At 34.5% G+C, this 22405-nt stretch overlaps 1 long non-coding RNA gene across 1 annotated transcript in view; it reads right to left on the bottom strand.

Moving 5' to 3' along the window:
• Positions 1 to 11544: 11544 nt before the first annotated feature.
• LOC141580927 (uncharacterized) overlaps positions 11545 to 22405 on the bottom strand; it is a 128643-nt gene continuing 117782 nt past the window's right edge. Inside the window, exons 2-3 of the long non-coding RNA XR_012513352.1 lie at positions 14065 to 14195; positions 11545 to 12271 (exon numbers count right to left, since the gene is read on the bottom strand). This is a non-coding gene — a long non-coding RNA (uncharacterized LOC141580927). The remainder of the gene's footprint in view (positions 12272 to 14064; positions 14196 to 22405) is intronic.

The raw sequence follows: 22405 nt of genomic DNA, 5'->3' as shown, positions 1-22405 counted from the left end.
AAGGAGGTTTTGTTATGAGGGATTTACAATTCTGCAAAGGAACAAAAGTGACTGTTCCTGAGGGAGGTGAAGTTGTTAAGCAAGGGAAGGCAGATCACTCAAGGCCATTGTTCTCAACTTCAGCATTTTGCCTAAGGCCACCTTGATAGCAACACTGCTTTCATAAGCATTCCGAAGATGTAAGCTCTGGTGTTCTTTGAGGCTGAGGAAGCAGAGTGATAATGAAAGGCCCAAATTCTCCATCTCGATTCTCACTATCTAATGTCTATGACTATTTCTGCCTAGCAGTTGAAGCACTCTTTTCCCAGGAACAGATGGCAGAAAAGAAAAGGGAGTTGCTTCAATGTCTGATTAATTCTTCCATTCCCCACTTTCCCGAAAAAAAATAAGCGAAAACATCAGAATCCAGGAGAGTAATATGTATTATCCCTGCATCCAAAAACTGGAAAATATTCTAATAAGAGTCTGTGCTCTGCATACATAAAAAATTGCTTGGGACTGTGAAATCTTGATTCAGGGTTAAGGAGGAAAAAATACAAGATACAGAGTACTTCAGTTGTTATTGTAAATGCAAGTTAATTATTTAATTAATTGATGTTCAAGGAGCACTTGTCAAACAATGTTTTTTTTTTTCCTGCTTAAGTACTACTTTATTCCACTAAATGGGTACTGGGAGTTCTACCTGGAAGGTGTTCTTGCTTTACAATGGCAAAATCATGTAGCAAAACTGGCTAATATTTTACAAATGGTAAATACAATCATTATTTCGCCCATCAGCTCAGCAATGAACCGAAGAAAAAACAGTCCTATCACTTCTAGGAATTATTTAGCCTTTGTGTTATTTTATGTTAGTTTTAAACTTACTTGGCCACAGTGAGATTCTGCCCTGCATAGATAAATCTTGGTTTGGGCTTGAACTCTTCTTGACTCAGGATTGAGGAGGAAAAATACCAAAACAGGGTAATTTAGTTATTATTGTAAATACAAATGAATTATTTAGTTAACTGATAATCCCCATAAATTTGTTACCCTTAAATGAATAAATAAATACCTCTCATTGACTTAAGACTTGATAAACATTTAAAGGTAGAACCTAGCCTATTACATCTTAATGAAATTCCCTGCGGAATTTTGTCCCTTATGGTTGACCTTGACATCAACAACCTAAATTATTCTTGTAGTCTACTTCAACACGACTTTGCTATTTTTCTGTCTTTATCAACATTTATTTATACTTCCAGAAGTGCTCTTCTCAGGCAACTGGTTTACTGGTTTGATGATTCACTACTGGAACTTCTTGAAAGACTCAGCAACTCTTCAATCGAAACATCATTAGTTTGTGCCCTATTTTTTTTTTAGATGAAGTCTTACTCTGTTGACCAGGGTGGAATACGGTGGAGTAATCTCAGCTCACTGCAACTTCCGCTTCCCAAGTTCAAGTGATTCTCCTGTCTCAACCTGCCAAGTAGCTGGGATTACAGGCACCCACCACCATTCCCAGGTAATTTTTGTATTATTAGAGAAAACTCCTGACTTAAAGAGCAGGAGCATTACCATCTTGGACAAGCACCACCATTCTAAACTTCCCCTTGATCAAACACTGCTGAAATCCAAAGAGCATCAGCCTAATGGCTAAGGTCGGCATGACCATAAACCACAATAACAACTCTGGCCAGAAACATTCCAGTCATAAGATAAACCCTTCCCTGACCAGAGACATGTGAGCCCCAAGATAACCTCCCATCTGGTCAGAAAGATGTCAGCCCAAGATACCTTCCCCTCCGACCAGTGACATTCCAACCCTGCCATAAACTTCTCCCTGATGCAGAAACATTGGAAGCTTGTGATAAAACCCCTCACCCTGAAAAACGCAATAAATACTCTTTGTAAGCCAGGAGGCCCTCTCAGTTTATTCTCCAAAATACACCTGTTTTTGACTGTTGAGCCATTTTTTATGTTTCTTCACTCTTTCTTTAACTCTTAAAATAACCTTAGGTGATCTACCTGCCTCAGCCTTCCAAAGTGCTGAGATTACAGGCATGAGCCACCACACCCAGCCAACTGTTCACAAATTTTGACCTTGTATTATGATTCTTATCCAATTCTAATCAAGCTCCTGCACTGATAGATGCATGATAAAACACATATCCAAATCTCAATAAACTCTTACCTAATCCTCCCCATCCTGAGACATTCCTTTATTTTGGAAGGCAGTAAACTCAGCTTTGTCTAATCCACAGGTGGTGTTTGGATGAAACCCTGGAGAATAGCATGATCAAAGTCATGAAAGCAGAAAGCATATGGAATGTTTAAAAAACGGCATGTAATATATTTTGGCAAAAATGTAAATTGCCTGGGAATAGTTATAGAAGTGGAAAGGCTAAGGTAGGGTCATACTGATAAGTATTTTAAAGCTTGAATGTTTTTTAGACCTACAATCTCACCAAACTTTGCCAATACTTAGGAATATCTTGACAAATTGATATCTGTGGCAGAATTCATATGAATTGTATTAATTAAATTTTAAAAGTAATTTAATTTCCAAAAAAGAAAAAGCTGATTTAAGGTTTTTCATTTTCTATTTTCTTTTCTGGACCACCCACTAATTTGGTAATAATTTTTCATGAATCATTGACACAGACAGTACAGAACAAAAGAAAAAGTCCCTTGAGCAGATACAGTACATGAAGATCCCAATTTTTCTAAAACTACAGGAGAAAAGAGTACTGATATATGAGAATTCATATGCCTATGGACTGAAAGATAATAAAAATCTTATTCAATTTCCAGTTGGAAATTTCTAGTACAGTGTTTTAGTCTAGTTTGATTGAACATGGTGCCATGCTAGTCGTAACACAAAGAAAAATATTAGATAAATGTTTATTCTTTAAGTTCTGACAAAAGTGCATAACCTTTCAAATAAATCTGCTCAGAGCATGTAATGAGAGAAAAGATTGTCAGTGATTTGAATAAAGGGACCAATGCCAACACTATGTCTCTCTCTCTCTCTCTCTCTCTCTCTCTCTCTCTCTCTCTCTCTCTGTTAGTTACCAAGAAGGACCAGCTGGATGACAGCAACTACACTGGAAACTCTTGCATGTCTTCATGACTCAACAGTAAGCTTATGTCTACTCTCTGGAATTTTTTATCAAAATTATTTGAACAATCAAATACAGGAGGATCAGTATTTATTCTATGTGGATTACCTCTATATTCTATACCCCTGGCATGGCACCATGATCAAAATAAGTTCCAATTAAAATCATCATATATATATGCATATATGTATGTGTGTGTGTAATTATATATAAATTTATATATATAATTATATATAATTTCATATATTTATAGCACATATATATAATGGTGACACAAATAAAGACATTTAATCTATATCAGAAGACATAATTGACATGATCACTACAAAATGAGAAGTAGATGAAGTTAATTCCTCTCTCCCCAACAGGCCCAATGGTGTCCTACTGAACCTGAGTGCCTAAATACCTATCCACTCTAACCTTCCAGGTTTATTTTTAGTCAGGTCACTAATGATACGTTAGCATATTTTAACACTAAGGAGTTAATGGCTGACCATGACACTATCCCCCACTTGGGATATTAGTTTGATTCAGAACTGTTTGTTAGCCAATGGTAAAATTTAATCTTATTTATCAGAAAGAATGATGCTGGAAGAAGAGACTTTTTTGGGGGGGGTTGCAATTATTTCTGCAAATTATCAATCTGTACTTCCAGAATCAAATAGAAGTAGAGACTATAATATATGTGTGATAAAGTGAAAAATGTCACATATTCTTTCCATTCGGGTCTTACATATGTAACACTGTGTGTCATAAACTGAAAACATACATACATATTATATAATATAGGCATACAATGGCAAAACATATGCAAAAATAATATATTTATCACATCACCTAGAAAACATAACTTCATTTAAATAAAATATTAAAACAGTGTAGCAATTCCTCAAGGATCTAGAAATAGAAATTCCATTTGACCCAGCAATCCCATTACTGGGTATATATCCAAAGGATTATAAATCGTTCAATTATAAAGGCACATGCACAGGTATGATCATTGCGGCACTGTTTACAATAGTGAAGACCTGGAACCAATCCAAATACCCATCAATGATAGACTGGAAAAGAAAAATGTGGCACATATATACCATGGAATACTACACAGCCATAAAAAATGATGAGTTTATGTCCTTTGTAGGGACATGGATGAATCTGGCAACAATCACTCTCAGCAAACTGACATAAGAACAGCAATCGAACACCACATGTTCTCACTCATAGGTGAGTGTTGAAAAATGAGAACACGTGGACACAGGGAGGGGAGCATCACACATTGGGGTCTGTTGGGTCAGGCTAAGGGAAGAACAGCAGTGGGTGGGGAAATTGGAGAGGGATAACATGGGGAGAAATGAGAAATGACAGACATAGATGATAGAGGGATGGAGGCAGCAAACCACATTGCCATGTATGTACCTATGTAACAATCCTGCATGATCTTCAAAGTACTCCAGAAACTGAGGTACAGTAAATTATATATATATATATATATACACACACACACATACATATGTAAGACTCCTTTTGGAGATTGTACTCTACGATTAGGAAGGATATAATCTTTTAAGTATGATAATTAATATTTAGGCATGGTCAATACTTAATTTGTAAATGAGCTGGAAGTAGTTTTATGTAGAGATGTCTCTATCTTCAAAATATTCCCCTTGAGGTCAAGCACGGTGGCTTATGCCTGGGATCCCAGCACTTTGCGAGGCTGAGGTAAGTGGATAACCTGAGATCAGGAGTTCAAGATCAGCCTGTCCAACATGGTGAAACTCCATCTCTACTAAAAATACAAGTAATTAGCCAGGCATGGTGATGGGCGCCTGTAATTTCAGCTATTCAGGAGGCTGAGGCATAAGAATCACTTGACCCTAGGAGGCAGAGGTTGCAGTGAGCTGAGATTGAGCCATTGTACTCCAGCCTGGGTGACAGAGCAAGTCTCTGTCTTAAAAAAATAATTCCCCGTCATTAGACACTGATATTTCTTCCACAAAGACAAATTGGATTCTACATCATCAATAAAGTGTTTGTTAATCCGCCTTTCAGAAGTACTCTTCCTACCAGATCTCATAGTGTTTTCTTTTGTATCACTATCATTGCATTAATCACTTATGTCCTTGTGCATGTTAAAGGAATTGGGTATGTGTCTTATCTTTCCTATTCAATAGTGTCTTGAAAGAATCTCTGTACCTATTGATTAAGTTTTCAATATATTTGAGTTAAACTGAATCACACATCAATGCAAACTCATGTAATGCTAACTAAATGCAAGGCAAAACTTTTAGTGATATATATAATATAGAGAGAATGTATTTCCAAATCATTTATACATAGTTAATATATCAATGTATATATAATTCTTTCCTGCAACAAATGCATGAGTTACTCCTAACTTTTTTTATATTTGGTGGAACTGAGGTGGTGAGAAGCTAAGTGAGTTGCTCTGGTCATATAGTCAGTAGGGGCCAACGCAGAATTTGAAACAGGCAATCTTTTCTTGTAATGAACACTGTGCTTTCCTGACTGTTATATGACATCAACAACCACGAATACATCCAGGAATTTACATAGCTTTTAATTTCTTAATTTTCTTCTTTGTTTATATGTGTTTTTATTAACTCTTTTCCATACATATTTATGTCTTTATATATCTATTTACCCATATATATTTATATGTGAAGTCCTAGTTACAAATACAAATACATCGTAAACTATTAATATCAAACAATAAATCAATTTCACAGAAAGTCAACGTCCTCTAATCTTACCTAGGAGAAATAGACAAATTAAGAGTTAAGTGTATAATCAAGATTTTGTATGCATATGCCATAATCCAGAGATGTGTAGAAGAATGTTTATTGCAATAAAACAGTATAAACAGCATAAATGCCATTTGAAGGTAAGGGATTTGTGATTATTAATATTGAGTGTCAACTTGATTGGATGGACCGATACAAAGCATTAATCCTGGGTGTGTCTGTGAGGATGTAGTCAAAGGAGATTAACATTTGAGCCAGTGGCCTAAGAGAGGCAGACCCATCCTCAATTTTGGTGGGCACCATTTAATTAGTGCCAGCATGGCTAGAATGAAGCAGGTAGAAGAATGTGGAAGGACTTGACTTGCTGAGTCTTTTGGTCTGTAACTTTCTCCAGTATTGGATGCGTCCTCCCCTCCAACACTGGACTCCAGTTCCTCAGCTGTTGTACTCTTGGACTTACACCTGTGGTTTACCAGGGGCTAAAGGCTGCACTGTTGGCTTCCCTACTTCTGAGGTTTTGGGACTCAGACTGGCTTTCTTGTTCTTCAGCTTGCAGATGGCCCATTATGGGACTTCACCTTGTGATACTGTGAATCAATAATCCTTAATAAACAGGCCTTCATAAATGCATCTATCCTATTAGTCCTGTCTCTCTAGAGAACTCTAATACAGGATCAATACATTGAGTTTAATCACAATAGAATGCTGCATTTGTCTTAGTTTGGGTATCCCAGGAAGTGTATCCTGAACATGGAATTAGTAATTTATTATAAAATTAATCCCAGAAAGCTGGATTGAGGGATCAGGTACCAGGAAGGAATAAAGGTCAATAGAGTACATTAATAAGCTGTTTACTACTGCAGGCATCTGGGGCTCATTCCCCTAGGAGACACTCCAGGCAACTGTATAGAATGGCTGTCAGAATTTTAGTAGTGAAGTTCAATTCATTCCTGCATTAAAGAAAGACTGATACTAGTTCAACCATTACTGAAAGCAGTGTAGTGACTCCTCGAGAAGTTAACAACAGAATTGCCATTCAACTCTGCAATCCCATTACTAGGTTTATGCCCAAAATAATACAAATGGTTCTATCATAAAGACACATGCACGTGTATGTTTATTGCAGCATTATTCACAATAGTAAAGGCATGAAATCAACTTAAATGCCTATTGATGGAAGACCGGCTATAAAGAAAATGTGATCCATATACTATACCGTGGAATACTATGCAGGTATAAAAAGAATGAAATCATGTCCTTTGCAGAAATGTGGTTAAAGCTAGAGACTATTATCTTTAACAAACTAATGCAGGAACAGAAAACCATATTCCAGATGCTGTCACTTATAAATGGAAGACGAATGGTAAGAATACATCAATACACAAAGGGAAACAACAGACATTGGGCTCTACTTGAGGGTAGAAGGGGAGGATCAGAAAAAATAACTATTGAGTGCCAAGCCTAGTACCTAGGAGAGGAAATAATCTGTACATCAAACTCTTGTGACATGAGCATACTTATGTAACAAATCTGCCCCTGTACACTTGAACCTAAAATAAAAGATTTTAAAGAAACCCTGCATTCATAAATGTACGTATTGTGGCATAAAAAATCTTCTGGAAGTCAAGGGTGGCAAGTTTCAGATGACCATGTTTTATTCAAACACAATTAACTCTTCCGACCTTGCCCAATGTTCACCTGTCAGTCATCTTGCCTTGCACAACAAAGGGATTCAATAAATCCATGAATGCCCAGATGAGGAAGTAAACAAATGTAGTGTATAATTTCACATTCACGTTATTTAACAATACAGATGACCATTGAGAGATGCCTTGTAATTTTTATTTATTTATTTATTGTAGCCACTGACTGAGGCCACTCTACTTATGTAAACCGAGGCTTCTAGAGCCTGAATGCATTTATGTTAACATAGAGTTCTTTGAAATTTTAGCAACATGATAATTCTGACAAATAGGAGATCATTGAAACAGAACATGCCATTATGTTGTCATGAGAAACAAAGATATGAATGCCTCCCAGGTGAGAGTAGGAAGGATCATTTGACGAAAGTCAGGATTCATTGCCAACAGGTAAATAAATGAATCTCAGCTCCAGTCCTCCCTCACTTAACTCATGAGCGATGAGCAAACACAAATATCAAATTCCTTTTAGATTGCTTCTCAGTCTATCAGAGCATAATCTCTGATACTTCAATGTTTTAGAATCCATATTTTCTTTTTTACTTTTTGATGTGATCTTGTGATCTAGACACTGTCCCTGACTTATCGTCTTAGACATCCCTATAAATTGAGTTCACATTATTACTGTTGGAAAGACATTCATCTGTATCAAATGAACACTTCAATAAGATGTTCCCATTTCATTTTCAGCTGACTTAAACCAGCAGCTGGGCTCCAATTTGCAAGTTGAATTTGCCTGCTCTAAAATGCCACAGCCACAAACTAATACAAAATTTGCTTTTCTTAATTCTCCTAGGATTTGATATCTTGCAACAGGAGGCTGGGTAAAGGAACATTCATATTTATTTCTTGAAGGGCTGGAAAATTATCTTCCCTTAAAAATGGAGAACAATTTCAAGTGATGTGCATGCATGTATAAATTTAAACTGCATATGTACACCCAGAATAAAATCACACAAGGCAAGATGATTATGTTTTATAATTGAAGGTTTCACATTGAATGTATTTCCCTTCATCATTTTTATGATATTTAAAATATCAAAATCCAGAAAGCCTGAATAAGTAGACAAGTCATAAAAAGAACATTTTTTAATATAGTAAAAATATAAACAAGGTTCTAAACTATTTTTAATATCCTACATATTAACAATTACCTAAGGAATAATAAGTAGCAGAACATTGTTCATATTTACGTTACTTTCATTTAACAATTCCAAATTTAAATGTAAATACTCATAATTGAATAAACAAGTGGAAGTTTTTTAGTAGGATACTGTCAGTATGTATTGAGACTTTTTAAAAACCAGTATTACTTGCTTAAATTATTTTATTATGTGGTGTTTATGTAATGAAGAAGTAAAATATTTTTAAAACTGAAGATTATAGGAAAATGAGGATATATTGCTTATTACTAGACACATCATTATTTTATCACAAAATATTTACAAAGATAACTGTTGATCACAATTGTTAAGATTGTACTGATGTCACGATCCCCCTCATAGTTATCCTAGCACAATGCAATGATTGGGCCTCTTTCGGTGACCTCACTATCACGTCACCGACAATAGGATGAACAGCTTTATTAACAGTCTGAGATGCAACAGAATTTTTCTCACTTCCTCATTCACTCACGCCACCATCATCTTTTCTCCTCTCTGCAGTACTCTCATGTCAACAAAAGAACAAAATCACTTACAAATTCCTCTTAAACAATAAAAGTAGTTGATATAAAGAGAATGTCATTGCATAAATCATTCATGTATGTATGGCTCAACATTTTTAAATGCTTTAGGGCCGTCTTTCTTGATTTGTTTGAACGTAACTTTTTCTAAGCTCTAGACATGTAAGCACGTACTAGCAAAAGAAATTTTAAAATATTTTAATTTCCTCGATCATTACATAGACAAAAAGGGCAGGCTTTTATTTTTTTCTTCAATGTCTACCATTCCACTTCAGTGGCATTAAATCATTTTTTTCCTCCAAAATATTTTTGAATATAATGTTTCTACCAATAGATGTGACACTATAATTAATAATGTAAATTTAAAATCATGAAAACAATTGCCATTGCCAACCTTCAATAATTATTATAAATATATATATTCCTACTAATAAACTTTTTCACCAAAACTTGAATTGCTTTATATTTATAAGTTTATTGATCCAGCCACCTGGATTTTCATTACTTATAATCATGATTTATTTTATTTTCAAGAAAAATAAATAGTGCCACTAAGACCACATCCTTGGTTCATCAAGTAAAGTATATTTCTACTAAATAGTGGGAACTGGATTTGGAGGTCACTGGCAAGATCATGCTGTGACTAAGTCAAGAAAAAAGTAAGATTAAGAGGATTTCTTAAAAAAATTGTTATTAACACCAAAAAAGTAGAGGTCATCTGGAGGGCTGCAGGAAGACACTTCTTCAGCACTTTGTCAACTCCTGTTGGGAGTAACTGTCTCAGGGGGAAGAAGTGATAGCCTGGCATTTGGAGAGGGAATATGCAGCCTGCATAACCTTGGTAGTGTGGCGGCCTTCCAAACCTAACTCCTTTTCTCCCAGCTGGCCCATCTCTACAGCGGAGTCCTCCTCACCTCTAATTGTGTTACACTGCAAAATGTAAGAAGCCAGATGTCAGTAAAACTGGAACGTAATTTCTGGCGTAAACTATGTCATTCACCCAGGTTTATATAATTAGACATTGCATTGCTTCCTAAGAGGTCTCAAATCTTACTTATTAACCCCCCACATATTAGTTTTTTTTATTTTAAATCTTTGGGCTAATTCACAAAGCTGCTTTCTTCTAAAGAAAATGCATAATCCCAAGGTCAACTTGTGGGAGTCTCCCAGTACCAGATAACGCGCTATATGTAAAATCAGGGTGCTTTGCTTCTGAGCAAAGGTGTTTGAATCTAAACTAGCTTCAGCCCCTCATCTGAACAGAAGAACTCAGGTAATCGCCACTTCACAGGCTTTGTAAAGACACTTGAGATTCACCAGGTAAAGGTTTCCTGCACCTTACATAGACTCAATAGAAGATCAGTATTTTGTTTTCTTGTCTTTGTCCTTGAAGTAAATGACTTGGACAGCAAGCCATGCTACGGGTTACAAAGATTTTAGCATTGCCTTCAACAGCTACATCAATTCCATTGGTAAGATGTCTGCATGCCAGCAAAACCTACAGAGGTTTTGTCACTGAAATATCAAAAACAGAAATGTCTCTGAAGTACAGAACTGAAGAAACTACTTGACATTGTCAATCACATGCTATATCATCATAATGTATAACTTAAAATATATGGTTTTATGATATTGGTTTATGTAGGCATTCTGTAGTGTTTAATACAGAATTAGACATCAATATTCACTATCCACACCAAGTCTCTGTATCAGGTCGTTATTATGTTAAAAATAAATGTGCAGGCAGAGACAAAGAGCCTAATATACATAAAATAATTAGTAAACATTTGTCTAATTAGTTAAAATATATACTAAATAAGGCAATACTATGATATTCCTCCCTGGAAAATTGGAATAAAATATATTCTTGTAATCTAAAAATATTGTCACATAATGAAACAATATGTTGAGTTCTTACAGAAGCAAAACTTTTAATATTTCTTTACTAGAGAGATCGTGGAGCTAGTGGATACAGTATGTTAAAGCTCACTTTGTCCAAAACTTCTGTTTTATAGGTTTAGAAATATAAACAAAATAACTAAAGTCCTAGCTTTCAAGATATTACTAATAAATAATTCTGGCACCAAAAATCAAGATTCCTAATGTATACAATATACCGTGTTTTTTTTTTTAAATGAGTTAATATAAGAAATTTAATGAACATTTGACTTTTATTGGCCACTCTGCTCAAGTAAATTATAAGTAAGTGTTTATTTAGGAAAAGATACTGCATATATATATATATATATATATATATATATATATGTGTGTGTGTGTGTGTGTGTGTGTGTGAGTTTGTATATATGCATGTTTGCATAGACTTATGTCACTCTTTATAATAAGAGAATATAGACATCATTTGGGATACTTAAGAGCATTTTTTGTTCGTTTGTTTTGGAAGTGCAATGGCATGAACATGGCTTGCTGCAGCCTCAACCTCCTGGGTTCAAGTTATGCTCCTGCCTCAGCATCCCCAAGTAGCTGAGACTACAAGCACGTGCCGCCATACCAGGCTAATTTTTGTATTTTTTGTAGGGATGGAGTTTTTCCATGTTGCCCAGGCCTGTCTGGAACTCCTGAGCAGAACTGATCAGCCTGGCTCGACCTCCCAAAGTGCTGGAATTGCAGGCATGAGCCACTGAGCCCGGCCAAGAGCATATGTTTTTACATAAGAAGTGTAACAATTATCATGATATGTGAAAAAAAGGATCATATTAAATATATCTGTTGCTTTCCTACTTTGTTAGTATTCTCTCCATAGTTCTATGTTAGTTTTCTAGGACTGCTGAGAGCAAGCACCACAAACTTGATGGCTTAAAACAAAATGCATTCTATCACAATTCAGGAAGCCACTGAAGACTTGGAGGCTTCTGGGGGCTCTGAGGAAGAACTGGTCCCATGACTCTCTCCTGGCTTCTGGTGCTGCCTGAAACATCAGTATTCCTTGGTTTGTAGTTGCCTCACTCCAGTCTGTGTTTCCATCATCATGTGGGCTTCTTCCCTTATGTGTCTGTGTATCTTCTCTTCCTGTAAGGACACTAGTCAATGAATACTGGGCCCTAGTCTAACCTGGTATAACCTCATCTTAATTAATTAAATCCTCAAACACTCTATTGCAAAATTAGGCCACATTGGGAGGTTCTGTGGAAATACAGATTTTTGGGAGGACACTATTCAACCCACCACCACACCCCACCAAGGAGCTGGTACCAAAGCTGTACTCTGGGAACTCGATACTTTTAGAAGATCTTCTTTTCTGTCCAATAATCAAGGGGTTACCTCTTATACACACAACAGAAACAGAAAAGAATACTGTATACAGTGCCTTAAGAGGAGCATCTAACAAAATGAATCATTTAATTGCATAGGAACTATAATAATACGTTTTAGAAAATATTTGTCCATCAGTTATATTAGTGTATATATGTATAAATATACATATATAAATATATGTTAAATTCTAATCTCTGTGCCAATCAGTCAGGCTTACCTCTAAGAAAATTTTAGACAAAAACGTTTCTTGCATTCTTCACAAAAAAATTTCTCTAACAGTCATTTGATTCGAGAATACTAGTGATTTCTTCCTAGTCATGGCAGGACATTACATTATCATTTGTAGAGACAAATAAATATGAACATGTTAAATCCAACAATATATCCCTCTCTGAAATACCCTCTGCCACAATCAGAGACAAGGAAATACTATAGAATTCCACTTTACTCTTAATTAGTCTCTGTTTGTTTCTAGGGGAAAAAATCTAATTATGTTATCTAATTATCTAATCGTTCTCTGTGCTTTAAAGCTTTGCCCTTTGAATCTGGAGAAGAAAAAAAAAAAACTGTTTCGGTCTATTTGTAAATAATTCTTAATTAATTTAGTTAATAAACACTAATAAATACGATATATTTTATGCATAAAGCTCTTCTTTAAGAGTTGAGGCTTTAGGAGAAACAAATAATTGTGAAGATATATTTACATGTACTGAATATTTGAAATGCTATGAAATTTAAAACTGACTTCAATAGGTATTGAATCCAAGAGCCTACTTTTTTTTTTTTTTCAGGAACTTTTCAGTTTCACCTACAAAATTCTTACCTTTTGTTTTTGGAAAACATAAGGTAAGATTCTTGAAGTAATATAGACAAACATTACAGCTAGGGAAGAGTAAGGCATTGTTATTCTAACCATTACTGGGAAACCTGCTTGTGTGAAGGCTGTTCCTCAGACTCCCTAGTGAGGCTGTTCCTAAAAAGATGACAGGTGATGTTTCTGATTGAGTGAATATAATTGTGACTGAATGAGCATGTTTATTTTGTTCTTGTTAAAGAACACATGATGTATGGATAATATTCAGTTTGCAAAATGTTTACCATCATTTGCAAAATGTTTTGTTGAACGGAACCACCAAAATTAATTTTAATGTGGAGAAAGGTGAACAAAACATTAAAAAAACATGTAATAGTAATCCAAATCAAGTTTCTCACTTTAACTAGTTGTTGGTTAAATCCTTAGGAAACTAAAATTAATTTCATAAAGTTAAAATCAGTTCTGAATGTGACTTTTTTTTTTCCATTTTCTGGATAAATATATATAAACCACACAGAAGCAATTAAAGAAGCAAATATAAAATTGAAAAATATCAATACATGAAAAAACATGGCATATACCACATCTGAAACAGTGATTGTTACATAAAACAATAATTTTGTCTATGAGTGAGTTTGACAGCAAGAGACTCCAAATAGACCACAGTTAATAGGTCCACAGCATATAAATAGGATCACAGAAAACTGAAGATGAGTTTTTGCATGTATCTTACCTTTGAAAAACATCTGGCCACTTTATTTTTAGGAGGCTGAGGTGGGAAGATTTCTTGAGCCCAGGAGTTCAACGCTACAGTGGGTCATGATAGTTCCACTGCACTCTAGCGTGATCCTCCGGAGCAAGACCCTGTCTCCAAAAAACAAAACAAAACAAAAACAAAAGCTATTTAAATGTGAGAAATAAATAAAAATTAAAATTTTTTCCCCTAATTTTTAGAGGAGAAAACGGAATATGGATTACGTAATATCAGTCATCTTCATTTATTTGTCTTCTCTGCATCATTTATATTAGCTTTGATCTTTTATCAGAATATTCTGTATGACTATTTTACTTTTTGGGTAAAGAAGGCAATGCTGAACATAATTGCCACAATATAATTATGTGTGATGTGAAAATATTTGTGACTTTGTATAGATGAGATTTCTATGGATAGCTATTTTATTTAAAGTATTATGTTATAATATTGTGGCTTTGAATAAAAATTGAGTGCAATAATTTTTTTCATGTAAAGGAAAACATAAAAACTAATATCATGATTGTACTCTCATACAGCCGAAGTTCCAAAATTAAAAGTTGGCAGATATACTTCAATTACAGAATCATTTCAAAAAAAATGAATGTTCTATTGGATCTTCCCTTACACTATATTTTCAAGAAAAAGAGCTTTTATGTCTCCAAAGTTATTTTGTTAAAAGGACAGAACAGAGAAAAATGATAAAAGTTTCACATTAAAAACTCTTTTCTTCTACATGAAAAAAAAAAATTCAGATTGGAGAAGAAAAAAAGAATGCTTGCTATTACTTTTGTGGTATCACTGTTAGCCCAGGGATGACTGAAGGGGTTCCAGATGTGTTCTTGTCTTGCAATGAAGTATCTGGAATAGCGCATATGAGATGATAGAGAGAAATAAAGTAAGTTAATAGTGTGTTGTTTAAGAATTTGGTTATTGAAACGGATAATGCCAATCTTAATATTTAATTATTTTTTTTAGAGTAATATACTAATAGGATTTTTTAAGTACTCGGCATCTTCTGATAGTTTAGATTTTCCATCAGCATTTATGTGCTGGTTAGGTATTGCTTTTATTTTTATTTTTTAGTTGATAAAACACTACCCTTAAAAAAGATAAGAAGCAAGAAATAAAAGTTCTGACAAAGCCTTTGGGATCCTTTTTTTTTTTAAGTTTTCTTTCAGGCATTTGAAAGCATTCACGTTTTCAAAATGTATGTCTTATTTTTATTATTTAATAACTGGTAGGAGAAAATCATTTATCAAAATAAAAGAGATAGTAAGAAAAAGAAAAACTGACATTCCAAAACAAAAGATCTAACTCAGCAGAATACTGAGAAAACATCCAACTTTCATATTTGAATTCTATTAGAAGACAATTCTCCATGAGTCTCATGTTTCTTCATATCTGGTGAAGAGTTTTGCATTATTGAGTTACTATTTCCCTCTGGAGCTAAGGACACACATGCTCACTGCACATTATAAATTATTCTGGTTCCCAAAGCTCAGGGTTTCTTTCATATGATGCAACCCATGATATGTGCAGGTGCCATCTCTTCTTATTTACATCCCTTGTGGGAATGAGGATGCAGAAAATGGACACAAATATACTGACATTCTGGTCTCCGCTATTACTATGAGTAATAACGGTCATTTGTTTCTGCCGTGGTATCTTATATCTCTGGCAGCATTGATGAAATTGTGGCAGGCTGATACGTTCACTTGTGAGCTTGTAAGTCGGAGAGTATTTCAGATCCTAAACTGTTCTTGATAGGTAGCAGGCTTTGTCAGATTAAAACTGATGTACGCCATTCTTCACCTGCGACCTTTGCACTTAAGTTTGCAAAGCCCACCCGTCTGGGACAGCGTGATAAGCCTTATGCTTTGACATACTACGCAGTGGTCACTTTGCAATGCTGGTGGATATGCCACAACGAAAGTATGAAATAGGCTTGCACGTTGGAACATTTGCTTTTATGAGTGTTCTATTTTTTTTTTTTTTTTTTTTTTGAGACGGAGTTTCGCTCTTGTTACCCAGGCTGGAGTGCAATGGCGCGATCTCGGCTCACCGCAACCTCCGCCTCCTGGGTTCAGGCAATTCTCCTGCCTCAGCCTCCTGAGTAGCTGGGATTACAGGCACGAGCCACCATGCCCAGCTAATTTTTTGTATTTTTAGTAGAGACGGGGTTTCACCATGTTGACTAGGATCGTCTCGATCTCCTGACCTCGTGATCCACCTGCCTCGTCCTCCCAAAGTGCTGGGATTACAGGCTTGAGCCACCGCGTCCGGCATGAGTGTTCTATTGTTATGAGAACAGATCCAAGCTATGCAGTTGGACAATGAAAGATTTACAAAATAGACCTGAGTTACTGCTGTCACCATAGGGAAACCACTCTAGATAGCTGAAAGCCAGCCAAGTCAGGAAGCTCAGCCAAGGTCGGAAGAGGTACACAGTTGGCCCTAGAGAGGAGTTTTGAGAAAAAAAAAAAAAAAAAAAAAAAAAAATATATATATATATATATATATATATATATGCACCCACACATAATTTCTATTACATCTTTATTATTCCTTTCTAAATTACCCTTTTACCATTTAGGTGGTAGACCATGTTAATCCTAAAAAAAAATTTTTAATTGAAATTAATTACTTAACAAAAAATTACTTGTGATTCTTCCTTAACTGTAGATATTATGATATGTACCCATAAAGTGATTAATTTTTATAAATTAGAAAATACAGACTATAATATGGTATGTTTGTTTAAATATAAATTCATATTTGTGGAAGGATCTAGATTTTTTTTCCAGTTTTTTATTTTTTTATTGCATTTTAGTTTTTGGGGTACATGTGAAGAACATGCAAGATTGTTGCATAGGTTCACACACGGCAGTGTGATTTGCTGCCTTCCTCCCCTTCACCTATATCTGGTGTTTCTCCCCATGCTGTCTCTCCCCACCTCCCCACCCCCTACCCCTCCCTCATTTCCCCCCAATGGACCCCAGTGTGTAGTGCTCCCCTCCCTGTGTCCATGTGTTCTCAGTGTTCAACAGCCATCTATGAGTGAGAACATGTGGTGTTTGATTTTCTTGTGTCAGTTGCTGAGAATGATGGTTTCCAGGTTCATCCATGTCCCTACAAAGGACACAAATTCATCATTTTTGACAGCTGCATAATATTCCATGGTGTATATGTGTCACATTTCCCTGTCCAGTCTATTATCGATGGACATTTTATGATGTAGGGGTGTGTGTGTGTGTGTGTGTGTGTGTGTGTGTGTGTGACAAAACTCGGGAATTAATTTTATTCCCATCTGGGACTTGATAATTAAAGTAAATATCTTTGTCTTGGCAAAAGTTTATGCTTGTCAAAGTCATTTAAAATTTGGGAAAAATTTCAGAAGATTTATATTGTTTCTTCTGTGAAAATATGATTCTTTTTCATCCAGTAAATATATTTTATGTATGTTAATATCTCCATTTCAAGGGATATATCAAATTAAGCAGATTTAATTCTCCTCTATAAGTTGTTGTCACCTCTTGTTTGTTATCTCAAGAAACTCACCATCTACCTTATTGATGAAATAAACTTTGGTGTCAACATCAACTCCTACTTTCTATCATCTCCTCCATCCACTTAGTATATTATTTAAATCCTGCCCCAAAATATTTCTCTAACATCTCCTTTTATCTTTTCTTTTCTTTTTGTTTTGAGACAGCGTCTTGCTCTGTCACTCAGGCTGGGGGATGTGGCACTATCTTGGCTCACTGCAACCTCTACCTCCCAGGTTCAAGCGATTCTCCTTTCTCAGCCTCCCGAGTAGTTGGATACAGTCACCCACCGCCACGCCTGGCTAATTTTCGTATTTTTGCCAGAGACAAGGTTTCATCATGTTGGCCAAGCTCATCTCGAGCTCTTGATCTCTGGTGATCTGCCCACCTTGGCCTCCCAAAGTGCTGGGATTACAGCCGTGAGCCACCTCACCTGGCCTAATATCTCCTCTTCTGTCCATTAACAGAGCCATTCACTTATCTCCATGAAGTATTTCTGATCTCCTTAAAACCTATTGCATTCACCTTGTAACAGCTGTTCCACCCCCCTGATAGGATGCTCTTTTGCTGTAAGACATAAGTGTCATTAAATAGTACCCATGCCTTTCTTTCACTTGCAGGACAACTGTCAGATCCTCGGTAAACCTTAATTTTTTTAATCTCCAACTTTACTATGGCTACCACATATATCACACATTTTACGTGGTATCACAGTTGTCCCTGTACTTCCCTTTCCCTAGATTTCAAATTGTAAGCAACTGGTAATCAAATAGCTCAATAAATATTCAATGTAATAATAATTAATTATGAATATGAATTTTACCGATGAACACTGTTAAGGTAAAATGCTAATCTTTGTTGACTGTCAGCTTAAGACAGGTGGATTTTACTATATGTATTTTTAAAAATATGATTAAAAATATGCAACAAACAAAACTCACAATTTTAAGACACCAATTTCATAGTAATGTCTCTTTAGCTCTTTGTAACGAATATTCTCATATTTTAAAATAATCATAATTTATTCTATTTTTAAGAATGCTATATTCTGAGTATTACATACTAGGAACTAAGGAATTTGCATTGTTTAGCTGTTTAAAATCTCATGACAATATTATTCAATGTTTGTTAGCATATTAGGTAGTCCATTTTTATACATAGAAACAAAATTTTTAAATGTGAATGTGCAAGATTGCATAGGCACTAAATAGCAGTTGTGGAGTAAGGCCTCTCTGACTCCAAAATCTCAGACCTCTATGCTGTTTTGCCTCATAGTGTAAAAGAAATTTTTTTGCATTTGTCTTTAATTAATTACTCCTCAGTGTTAGGTATCTGAATAATACTTTTTTAATTCAAACTGTCATCTGATCTGAATAATATTAAATTACTTTAGTCCTTTTTCGCTCTGGTATTGTTTTTGTTGACTCAATAAACTTACCTTTACTAAAACTGTCATTGACTACCAGATTACACTATAATTTTCTATAGCTGGGAATCCAAAATGAAGCAGAGAGCTGTCAGTATGGTAGCTTGGCTCTGTGAATGTTCTTTAATCTGAACACTTTGTAAGCTCCCCCAAGAGGTAGATTTTGAGTGAATTGATGCATGTAATACATCAAGTTATGTGCAGGCAAAGTGAAGAGATTCAACGAAGTATGATAGATAATTATTCTAATAATTGTCGTTCATTGTCTTATACTAATGTACTTTTTTTCCACCTAGAATATATATAGTCATTCCTATTTTTCTATTTTTAGAAAAACCCAATTTCTAATATATGAAGTCAGAATTGTAGAGTGAGTTAGTTGATGCTGGAACCAAACCATCCCATTTACACTACTTACTAGCTCAATGATCCTAGGTGAGTTATTTTACCTCTATTTCTCTTTCATAAGATAGAGATAAAAACAGAACTTAGACTGGACATGATTCCTGCCTGTATTCCCAGCACCTTGGAAGGCAGAAACGGGAGGATCACTTGAAGCCAGGAGTTTGAAATCAGCTTGGGCAAAATAGCAAGACCCTATCTCTACAAAAGTGATATTAAAAAATCTTAAGAGAATAGAACCTGCCAATATTTTAGTTGTAGAGATTAAATATATTGATATATGAATAGTACTTTGAATATTGCCTGGCACACACACACAAAAAACAAAAACCTTACGTAGACATGTTGCCTATTATTACTAGTGATGTAAGTTCAGAAAAGACCCTACCTAATGGCCACTAAATATATGTATCAAATTTTGTGTTATCTAAAGTGCTATTAATGAAATTGACTATAGTTGGCAAAATAGTTTATTGAAGATTGAAACTTACGAAGAGAAACTTCTCAGATGTCATTAGATTTACGGACTTTAAAATAGAGAGTTTATTTTGGATTATCTGGGAGATGCAATCTAATCACATGAACCTTTAAGAGCAAAGAACATTATGCAGCTTGAGTCTGAATAAGGCAGCAGAGAAAGAAAGATTCGAAGTGTGAAAGGGATTTGACCAGCCCTTGCTGGAGTGGGTCACGTGGAAAACATGAGAAAAAAATGAGGACAGTCTCTAGTGCAAAGAGCAGCCTCTGGCTGACAGCAAAGCAACCGGGATCTCAGTCCTACAACTGCAATAAAACTGAACTCAAGAAACAAGCCTGGATGAACTGGCAGTACGTTGTTTCCTAGTTTTTCGTAAGGAATACTTCTGCCTGAATCTTGATTTCAGCCTTGTGAGACCCTTGACAGAGGACCCAGCTGAACTCATGAGACCTTCAGAAACTGGCATAATGAAGTTATGTTGTTTTAAGCCACTAAGTTTGTAGTACTTTGTTATGATAGCAATATAAAATGAATAAACTACTTAAGCATTCTTTTGGCTCTTAATTGACAGAAAGTAATTAAGAAATATTTAACTTTGAAATCCTATCTGATTCAGTTCCAAATTTTCCCACTTTCATCATTATATTACTTGAAACTTTAATGTTATCTTTTATACTTTAAAATTTCCATTGTAATTTTATTTGCTCATATTTTTACTTTTAAATGTTATTATATGTACTTTCTTCTCCTTCCTCCACCAGTCTAGTAGGAGATAAACTATACCGTTCATTGGTTTTCATCTGTAAAACTAGCTGCTATTAAAATCCTAGTATTACATGGTTTTTCAAGAGAGAGAAAGCTTTAGTTTGTTTATTTTTGTTGTCACCTTTTAAAATGTCACCTGTTAGTGTTATTCTGTCTTTTGTCACTTTGGGCCATTCTATAAAGCAAATGTAACTATTTTTGTCTCTTAGTGACCACTGATATATTCACTCAATAAAGAAAGTTGGTAGGCCAGTGCTAATTCTGCTCAATACAAATTCATTTCATAATATTATGAGGGCTTATGGCCATTGGTTCTCTCTATATAAAGCCAACGTAGGCAATTAAATTTATTCTAAAATACAATAATATCATTTAGAGACAAAATGTGCATAATTAGTACTAATATTTGAGAAATTCATGGACATTTTATTAACTGTCATGTTTTAAGAAAAATACATAATTTTTGAAAATCTGATTACTATCTTTTGTTATTAATAAGATAATGACTAAACAGGTTTTCAGCACTGTTTGTGAATAGCACTTGATTATATTGGTAGAGTGTAAGAAATTATATATATATATATATATATATATATGCAATTTCGATACATATATTTGCCCAGATTTTTATTCATTCCAGATTTCTTGAAATAGCAATTTTTTGCTTTTTTGCTTAGAATTATAGCTTTAAAGAACAAAAATTACTGACAAAGGTTAGGAGATGTCCTTCAGCAAATAGATGTTTTAATTATTTTTTCAACATATTTTAGTGGAAACCTACCAATGCTATATGTATTTTACTAATTGTAGAGACTGTCTTATTGAACAATACAGACAATATCTGTAACTTTATAAAACATAATGTATGCATACATCACAAGCACATTCCAGTTGCTAAATTATAGATTTTTGAGAATTTTTCATGTTGAATAATACCACCTGGAGAGTTTGTGGATAGACTTGAGGAAAGACAGTTACTTCACAAATAAAGACTTTCATAGTTTTTAGTAAATTTGTTAATTTTTGAGATAACTCAAAATATTTTTGTATTTAAGATATGCTATCCCCCAAGATATTACTCATTTATTACTCATTATCCAAAGTTATGATCCCCCAACATACTACTCACTTATTACTCGTTATTCAAAGTTATAAAAATCACATACTACAGTTTATGTTTGATTAAAAATAATATTGTACCTATTTGAAGACATAAATATTTCTCTTGGACTCTTATAATTTATCATGATACATACTTATGATAGGAATTTTTGAAGTTAATTTTTGCCAACTAATGCAACATAACCTAAATAATAGAGATCACATATAGTGTGTAATTTTAATTGATAAATATATAAACAAAATTTTGAAAATGTAACTATAAATATATTCATATGTAAATAAATAAAAAATAATGTACTACTACTATAAACACTAAAAGTATTAAAATGTAAATCATAATTGTCTCATAAGGGAAGAAATGCTTGTATTTTATAGGAAAAAAGCAACAGATAAGCCAAGAGAAAAAAAATAATAGTTACAATGCTAAAGCTCTCAAATAATCACTAATTTAAAATTATATTAATATATTTTATGTATATTAATTTTAATTTATGAATGTATGTATGTTTTGTATTTATTAATGTAATATCTTTTTGCTGTTCTTCTAAAATTTTTGTTTTTTGTGATGGGGGTCTTACTGTG

This window comes from Saimiri boliviensis, chromosome 13, assembly GCF_048565385.1.
Source record: "Saimiri boliviensis isolate mSaiBol1 chromosome 13, mSaiBol1.pri, whole genome shotgun sequence".
Taxonomy (NCBI): domain Eukaryota; kingdom Metazoa; phylum Chordata; class Mammalia; order Primates; family Cebidae; genus Saimiri; species Saimiri boliviensis.
The sequence above is the reverse complement of the archived record's forward strand: the minus strand, read 5'-3'. Positions and strand labels throughout refer to the sequence as shown.